This window comes from Cibotium barometz, chromosome 49, assembly GCF_041138505.1.
Source record: "Cibotium barometz isolate CiBa-2024 chromosome 49, ASM4113850v1, whole genome shotgun sequence".
NCBI classification, from domain to species: domain Eukaryota; kingdom Viridiplantae; phylum Streptophyta; class Polypodiopsida; order Cyatheales; family Cibotiaceae; genus Cibotium; species Cibotium barometz.
In genome coordinates, this window is record NC_141094.1 from 28,709,529 (window position 1) to 28,718,838 (window position 9,310).

At 46.8% G+C, this 9,310-nt stretch overlaps 1 pseudogene; it reads left to right on the top strand.

Annotated features, from left to right (window-relative positions):
- The first annotated feature begins 1,999 nt into the window (after nucleotides 1-1,999).
- Nucleotides 2,000-9,040, top strand: LOC147610467 (uncharacterized; annotated as a pseudogene).
- Nucleotides 9,041-9,310: the final 270 nt, after the last annotated feature.

The following is a 9,310-nucleotide window of genomic DNA, read 5'->3' on the forward strand; positions in this document are numbered from 1 at the left end:
TAATTCTGAAAATCTAATTGCTGCTCACTGAGACTGAAAACCTGACAGTTAGATGGAAACCCTATATCACTTCCTCTCAACCTAAAAAAACCTAATCTACCCTTGTATACTCTCAACTAACTTATATTGATACTTAGTTGACTCTAACTTATATTGATACTTAGTTGACTCTAACACACACCTAAACCACTATCCAGTCCACAACATATTTGGCTGACTTTCGATAGGTCTCTAATTGTCAGCCTAGAGTTGAGAGGCTTCAAACAAGACAAAATATATTCTTTCACAACATTAGCTGACTAATCTAGACACATAGCTGACAACATTTGACTCTGAAAGATCATGTTGACTCACAAAGTGAGCTAATTGACTTAGACCCGACTCAGCAAACTTCAGATCTTCATCCACACATGTATTTTCTCAACAATCTCAAATAACACAACACAAACTAGAGCACAAAAAACTCATGAATTAAAACCATAGGAAGCCTAATGCCATATAGATGATAATTAAGACTGTCTCAACAACCCTGAGACATGGGGATTAAATGAAAAAGAGAGAACATCAAGAAAAAGAGGGATCCTCCACACGATTATCCCCAACAAAAACCCTTTCAATTTTGTATCTTCAACTCCACAAAAAATGAGTAACAACAAAAAGAACTACAGCTACACACTGTAGCCTTCCACCATCAAACACATCAGAGAATTGTTGAGCAAAACTTTGGACTGGTCCAAGTTCCAACAGAGTTGCCATTCCTAGAGGTCCTAGGGCACCACAACTTCCTATAACAATCTCTATCACCTTAGCACCCTCTGCTCTAGGCAGACCCAAACCTCCTTAAGCAAATTCCATGTCGCCTTCTTTCCAAAACAAAACAATCCTAAGCAAGCTTCCACAGAGCTCTCTCTCAACCAATTTGCCCCTTGGTTCTCTCACACCACTTCTCTCTACAACTATGCTCTCCCCAATGCAATTGTTCTCCACCATGCTTCCCCACAACTATGCGCTTCCTTGTCGGCTATTCTCCATTCCCTACACCAGCAGCAGTTCTTCCTCCACGTAACTGGCATGACATCAGTTAGTTATATTTAGAAGGTGGCCATGCAATAGTCCCTTATTCCTAACACTAGTTTTGTACTCGGACATTAAAGTGTCCAAGGACAGAAAAACATCCTGAAAGTGAGTCCAATTCATTGATTTAATTTGAAACCCTCTCAATCCCAATTCCCAACTCTAATGGCTCGGAGACATGCTCTAAGATGCAAAAAAAATCTCAATTTTTGTTTCCCTAAAAATTTCATCATTAGCCTTACCCACTTCTAAAAAGTTTTAAATGGACTATTAAACTTTTAATATCCTGCTATGCAAAAGCTATCCATAGCGTATGAAGTCGTGGCCAGCTGTTCAAGCGTGAAAGCACTATAGCGATTGAAGTGGCGACGATGTGATCGTGCTGAATGTACGCTCTCTACGTTCACAAATAGCCAGCGTCAAAAATCTGTGAGTTCACGAACACAATTTTTGCATTGCATAGCTCTGTTGCGCTTCCACTATGTGCCATTGCAGGTCAGCAAAAACGCAAAGATATGGCAAGTTTGTGCATCTCTGCTGTGCCTAATGCTCCTCCCCCCTCATCTACACTATAAGGAGAGCCTAGCCATGAATTTTGCAGAGCTTTAGAGGGTGGAGAACTCCTGTATCGAGCCCTCGAATTCGGGGTACAATGGGCACAACAAGCTCACCCTCAGGATTGGATGCATAAGAAGTATAAGGGTAAGATTTGCAGGTACAATGCACGAAAGTGCCTATTCAAATGTATTTTTGATGGAGATGCCAATGCATACTTCCTCACATGGAAAGAAATACGAGATGTTTTGATAGAAGAATCAGACAGTTGCAATGAGATTGCTCGCATGATGGAGCCATATTTGATGATTGCAACACCTCTTTAGCTGACTATTTGGACGCCCAAAAGAGGCTAAAGAGAGAAGCAGTGATGCAAAATAGTTTGCCAGTATCTGATGCAATTCTTGATGTGGATGCTGATGATATGCAACATGTAATGGGTGTGATGGTGGGTTTGCAATCTATGCATGACAGGTTGTTGGAAGATGTAGACAGAAATGCAGTGAACATTGATAACTCAGTTATGCATAGTCTTTGTCCTGAGGCTATAGTATATGCTGATATGCCAACAAATGACATGCAAAATTCCCAAATCATCTCGCAAAAGCGAGGGAGACCACCAAAGAAGGCGATCCTTGGACGAGGTAGGCCACGACGGCATGAGGATGGCACACACAGTCAAGAAGCTGATGCATCAAGGAGCAAGAAAGCTCCTAGAAGAGCAAAGAAGAATGAGAATACTAGTGTGAGAGGTCGGCCACCTCGTCAAGACTCAATGCAAGAGGATTCAGGTGATGAACATGCATCAGTTGGTGAGGGTGATGTTGTGGAAGATGAGCTACTTGAGGCTGAAGGTCTGGTTTTGCATGAAAGTGATGATGAAAGTGAGGTGCCTATATGTTTTCCCTCTTGGGTAAGTGGCAATGGCCTTCATGAAGAGCCTGCCAGCACATTCAAGTGCCAAGATGGTTGGATAATGCAGGACCAGATTTGGGACAAATACCTCGCGAGTTCACAGAAATTCAGTTATTTTTGTCTCTCTTCCCGCTTGATTTGGTAGATATGATTGCGGATGAGACTAATCGCTATGCAAATGAGAAGAGAAACAAAGTGTTGGAGAGCTCTAACTCGACTCGTAGATGGATACCTCTTGATAGACACTTGTTCTTACACTTTTTAGGCGTTTCTCTTGGTATGGCTTTGCAATTTATGCCTGACAAGACGTACTATTGGCAAGGAGATAGATATGGGGTCATGAGATATCTTGACTATGCTGAGAAGATGGGCCAAACTGAATACCAACAGATTAAACGCTTTTTGCATATACGTTGTGTGTAGTTTTTTGGAAACCTCAAAATCAACTTGTACATGTGTACATGAGTGATGTTCGTGTTGTGGTGAAGTCATGGGGGCACCCATTGACTCGGTGTGGGCATCGAGGATGCGGCAGTCAGACATAGGGTTTTGATGGAAGTGTGTGCAGAGACAATGTTGGGATTCTGGAAGCACAAGCTTGTTCGGAACATAGTTGCTTAAGGCAGTATCAGTTGTTCGATGGCTCGTATTTGTGTGCGGCCATTTGATTTGTGTGGGCACGTCAAAATACAAGCGGGCACTTGAGGTTGCAATTGAAGATATGTGGAGCATGAAAAAAAGGGTGAAAAGGGCCAAGGTTGCCTCATATCTAAAAGCATTGGTGTGAAAGGTGTGAAAGCAATATGGTGGCCATTTTTCAAAATTAAATAAGATAAATAAATGGTGAAGGTGGCCTTCTGGAAAAGTGGCGTGGAAGTTGGAATGCCCGCCAGCTAGGTGCTTCTGGAGAGGACTGATGGCGTGCAGGCGTAAAGACAGCAGAAGCCTGCGTGTGTTGTGGGTGGCTTGCTGCAGCCATAGGTGTATGGAGAGAAGCGTAGGCGAAGGGAGTTCGCCGTGTACTGAGCTGAGAGACTCTCTGGGGGTCCAGTAGTAGCAGGTAGGCTTGCTGGCGCAACAGGGAGGGAGAAGCTGAGGAGCGCAGCTGCTGCTGCAAGATAAAGCGAAGTGCAGCTAGACGCAGGGGAGAGCACGAAGAGGTGGGGGGCTGTGTGTCTGCGAAGCTAACTGCTGCAGCCACCACAGGCGCAGGGAGCCGACGGGGAGTTGGCGTAGGTACAGTACGTATGAAGGTGGTCACCTCTAGTGTGCGCAGGCGTTGACAGAGATAGAGGTGTTGCTGGGGTTTTATACATGATCGCTGCAGTGGTTAGCGTGGTTGGATGGTGGTGAAAGGCACTGGAGCTGCCTGGCGAGGGACTGGCACCTTGTGATGGTAGCCGTGTGATGGTAGCTCAGCAAAGAGATAATTGCATGTGTGAGAGAAGAAGGTCCTTGCTGACTGAGTGTGGCGGCTGCAGAGGTGATCAGCGGCCTGGAATGAAGCTGCTGCAAAGGCGCAGAGGAGAGCGTGCAAGAAGAAGGTGCCAAAGGGGTCAACTGCAGGTCTGAAGTGACATGGAAGCCGTAGTGGGCTGGATATTGGGCTGGTGTTGGTGTTGGGTTTTGGGGAGCTCACGAGTGCAGAGAAGCTGCCAAGGGGACAGTTTTACAGAGAGGTTGGCGACTGACAGTGAAGCAAGTTGCTGCGACTGCCTGATAGTGCAAAGGAATCACTCGTGTGACTGAGCTTTACCTTAAGGACTGACAGTGTGCTGGTGGTATAGCAGAGAGGACCTCAGCTGAGGTGCTGAACAGAGAAGGAAAGAGGTCGGCTGCTGCAGAGAAGCAAAAGAGCGAAGGGATTCGGAGCGACCAGGAGCTGGAGAGGGCTGATTGCGAGCGGGTGCTTGGTGTAGCTGGTGTCTGGGATATCTTGGGATACCCACCTCTGTAAAGATCTAGGTCCTTTCTGAAATGTGAGTCTTGTTCATGCTCTCTGGTCTGGTGTTCTGGTGTGTTTGCATGCGTGTGTGGAAGTATGGCATGCTATAAGGGCGTAGACAGCTCTACCGCTTCCGTGCCATCACTTTTTGGTGCCCCCACTGAGGAACAGATTTCCTCTGGTTTGTGAAAGAAGATAGGGGCTGTGTGAAGAAAGATTTGGAAATGGCTCAGGATTTTCCGGAGTATTGGGGATTGCCACAGGAAAATGCAACCAGGTTTCTGGAGAAGATGGAATTTACAGCCTTGATGAAAGACAGGGCAACCCCGGAGATCCTTTCTCAGATTTTGGCTTATTGCTTTGCAGGGTGATGCAAAAGTATGGCTGCAGATGTTTATGACTGCACACAAGAATGTTCATCGACAGGATCCTGAGTACCGTGTAGTCAGAGCTGCCTTTTTGGCACGGTTTGTCCATGTGAAGAGTCCGAATGAAGTGTGGAAGGAGTTGTGTAACATTCAGCAGAAGGATGGTCAGGATGTGGATCAGTATCTGATAGAGTTTGGTAAACTGTGGAGTCTATGATGTGAGGCTTTGATTCCTGAAATACCCCCGTAGATTATAAAGAGGGAGCGATGTGACTGGTCTGGAGCCAACGATCCGTCTGAAGGTGGAGCTGAAGAACGTGGATAGCTTTGAGGAGGCTGTCAGAGTAGCTCGAGAGAAGGAGTGGAAGGTGAAACGTTTGAGGCAGTTGGGAATGCGGGAAGAGCCAAAGAGGTTTGTGAAGGTGCCAGGGATTGAGAGTATGCATCCTGGAAGGAAAGCTGCTGTTGTTCCTAAACAGGGGGATTCTTTGAAGAGGGAGGTTCATGATGCAGTGGAACTCATGAAGTCTTTAAGCGTGAATTGGATAGAGTCTGCAGGAAGAGGACGAGGCATGAGTGATATGGGAAAGAAGATTGATGCATCATCTGGATGTGAAAGAAAAGATATTGGAAGAGGGAGAGGGTATCCGTGTGATGTGCAATGCCGGAATTGTGGTGAGTGGGGTCATATCAGTCCACAATGTGAGAAACCAGCCAAAGCTAATGGTGGAATATATCAATTGTCTATGGGAATGAATAATAGGGTGAGTGGCCCTAGTATGCAGGTGAAGGATGCAATTCAGCCCAATGTTTGTGAAGCCCATGAGGTCACATTTGCAGAGCAGGATATGGGACAGGTTAGCCTGTTGTTAGGAATGGAGAAGGATGAGGTTTCTGGAATCAGCCCTGAAGAGCCTTCAGGAGATGAGGAAGAGAAGGATGAGGTTATTGATGGTGCTGTGGATTGTGAAAGTGATGCTAATGCTGAAGAGCCTGATGAGTTTAAGTATGGATATGACTTGAATGATCTCTTTGATTCAGAGAAGGGTAATGACTTGCAGGTGCCAGTACTTCAGCCAGTCAACGTAGAGTGTGATGATCAAGGTGTTACTAGAGAAGGTGCTGTGGATGGAGTGCATGTGGATGATCTAGGTGATGAGTTGGATATTGCAGCCTGTGGTGGTGAGAGTGTGGATGATGAGCTGGACAGTGTACTTGACAGTGCACTAGATGATCTGTTGGAGTTGGCTTCCTTGGAGAAAGAAACAGATACTTGCATGCCAGTTGTGCAGCAGGAGGGGAGTGATGGTGTGAGTGATGGTGAGCTGGATGCTCCTTTGGTTGATGGTGCGATAGATTTCGCAGGTGTGGATGCTGAACATAAGGTGTGTGTTCCTTGTCATGCCCAAGAAAATGAGTCGGTGGTTGTCAGTGGTGGTGAGGATGCATGTGAGACTATTGTTGTTGGTCAGGGGGACCAAGATGCTTTGCCTGGGAGTTTGGGGAGCTTAGACTTGGTAGAGATGCCTGTGCAAGATGTGGAGAATCTTGCAGGATCGCCAATGGTCTTGAAGCTGGAGAAACTGCAGGAAAGCGACAATGATGAGTCTACAGTGCATGAAGTTGTTGTGTGTGATGTTAATGGGCTGAAGGGAAGTGAGTGTATGGTGAACACACCATGTGTGGATGCTCAGCATATGGATAAATGGTTTGGTTGTAGTTCGAGTCTGGCAGGTTGCCCAGAGGAAGGGTTGGAAGCCAGTGATGTGGGTGACAAATTGGGTGACTGTGAGATGGAAGTTGATGATCAGATGTGTGTTATTTCGGTATCTGATTATGAGTGGAAGTCAGATGTGTCAGAGGGGAGTAGAGGTGAGGGATGGTTGTTTCCCTCACAAGGTTATGTGAGCTGGTCTGGAGGAGGAAGTGCAACAGTCGACGGTGCTGATGCCATGTATGAAGAGCCAAGGGGGTTGCTGAAAGCAGGTTATGGCAGGTTGTATCAACGATTGTCTGATGGAGGAGAATGCCTGAAGGACTGGAAGATAGATGCACCGAGGTTTCTGTTTGATCCAGGGGGATGAGTGGTTTCTGATTGTGCAGCTGCTGGACATAAATGTCTCAGCAGAAGAAAGGGGGTTGCTAAATATGTGTGTAGTTTTTTGGAAACCTCAAAATCAACTTGTACATGTGTACATGAGTGATGTTCGTGTTGTGGTGAAGTCATGGGGGCACCCATTGACTCGGTGTGGGCATCGAGGATGCGGCAGTCAGACATAGGGTTTTGATGGAAGTGTGTGCAGAGACAATGTTGGGATTCTGGAAGCACAAGCTTGTTCGGAACATAGTTGCTGAAGGCAGTATCAGTTGTTCGATGGCTCGTATTTGTGCGCGGCCATTTGATTTGTGTGGGCACGTCAAAATACAAGCGGGCACTTGAGGTTGCAATTGAAGATATGTGGAGCATGAAAAAAAGGGTGAAAAGGGCCAAGGTTGCCTCATATCTAAAAGCATTGGTGTGAAAGGTGTGAAAGCAATATGGTGGCCATTTTTCAAAATTAAATAAGATAAATAAATGGTGAAGGTGGCCTTCTGGAAAAGTGGCGTGGAAGTTGGAATGCCCGCCAGCTAGGTGCTTCTGGAGAGGACTGATGGCGTGCAGGCGTAAAGACAGCAGAAGCCTGCGTGTGTTGTGGGTGGCTTGCTGCAGCCACCACAGGTGTATGGAGAGGACTGATGGCGTGCAGGCGTAAAGACAGCAGAAGCCTGCGTGTGTTGTGGGTGGCTTGCTGTTGCAGCCACAGGTGTATGGAGAGAAGCGTAGGCGAAGGGAGTTCGCCGTGTACTGAGCTGAGAGACTCTCTGGGGGTCCAGTAGCAGGTAGGCTTGCTGGCGCAACAGGGAGGGAGAAGCTGAGGAGCGCAGCTGCAAGATAAAGCGAAGTGCAGCTAGACGCAGGGGAGAGCACGAAGAGGTGGGGGGCTGCGTGTCTGCGAAGCTAACTGCAGCCACAGGCGCAGGGAGCCGACGGGGAGTTGGCGTAGGTACAGTACGTATGAAGGTGGTCACCTCTAGTGTGCGCAGGCGTTGACAGAGATAGAGGTGTTGCTGGGGTTTTATACATGATCGCTGCAGTGGTTAGCGTGGTTGGATGGTGGTGAAAGGCACTGGAGCTGCCTGGCGAGGGACTGGCACCTTGTGATGGTAGCCGTGTGATGGTAGCTCAGCAAAGAGATAATTGCATGTGTGAGAGAAGAAGGTCCTTGCTGTGACTGAGTGGCGGCTGCAGAGGTGATCAGCGGCTTGGAATGAAGCTGCTGTGCTGCAGAGGCGCAGAGGAGAGCGTGCAAGAAGAAGGTGCCAAAGGGGTCAACTGCAGGTCTGAAGTGACGTGGAAGCCGTATTGGGCTGGATATTGGGCTGGTGTTGGTGTTGGGTTTTGGGGAGCTCACGAGTGCAGAGAAGCTGCCAAGGGGACAGTTTTACAGAGAGGTTGGCGACTGACAGTGAAGCAAGTTGCTGCGACTGCCTGATAGTGCAAAGGAATCACTCGTGTGACTGGGTTTTACCCTAAGGACTGACAGTGTGCTGGTGGTATAGCAGAGAGGACCTCAGCTGAGGTGCTGAACAGAGAAGGAGCGACCAGGAGCTGGAGAGGGCTGATTGCGAGCGGGTGCTTGGTGTAGCTGGTGTCTGGGATATCTTGGGATACCCACCTCTGTAAAGATCTAGGTCCTTTCTGAAATGTGAGTCTTGTTCATGCTCTCTGGTCTGGTGTTCTGGTGTGTTTGCATGCGTGTGTGGAAGTATGGCATGCTATAAGGGCATAGACAGCTCTACCGCTTCCGTGCCATCAACGTGATAATGCACAAAGACCTCTTACAAGAGGCATAAAGGAGTACAAGTTGTGGCAAATACTACCTCTGGAGGAAAGACTGAATGCAACTTTTCAATTGCATTATAATTGTGGAAAGCATGTAGCCATTGATGAGAGGATCATTCCCTCAAAATGTAAACTAAATCCTTGTCGAGTTTACAATCAAGAAAAGCCGCACAAATTTGGGATTCAATTGTGGAATCTGTGATTCTGTGACCGGTTATAATTACTCTTTTCGTATATATGATAAGCTTCCTTGTCCTGAGCTATCATTGCATGTTGTATCATTACTTGCCAAGGATTTAAAGCAAAAGGGGCACCATGTATCTTTGATAGATGGTTCAACTCTGTAAAACTTTTGATGCATTTGTCAAATGAGGGATATGGTGCAACAGGAACATACATATCTAATCGAAAGCATTTCCTTGGCAAGGACATGTTGAATATTGAGCGCATGGAAAGAGGAACTTCAAAGTTTGCATACTGTCATGACCATGTCTTGTTGGCATGTAGTTGGATGGATAAGAAGCCTATTTTGTTTGCATCAAATGTATATGGTATGCATGAAGGAGAGGT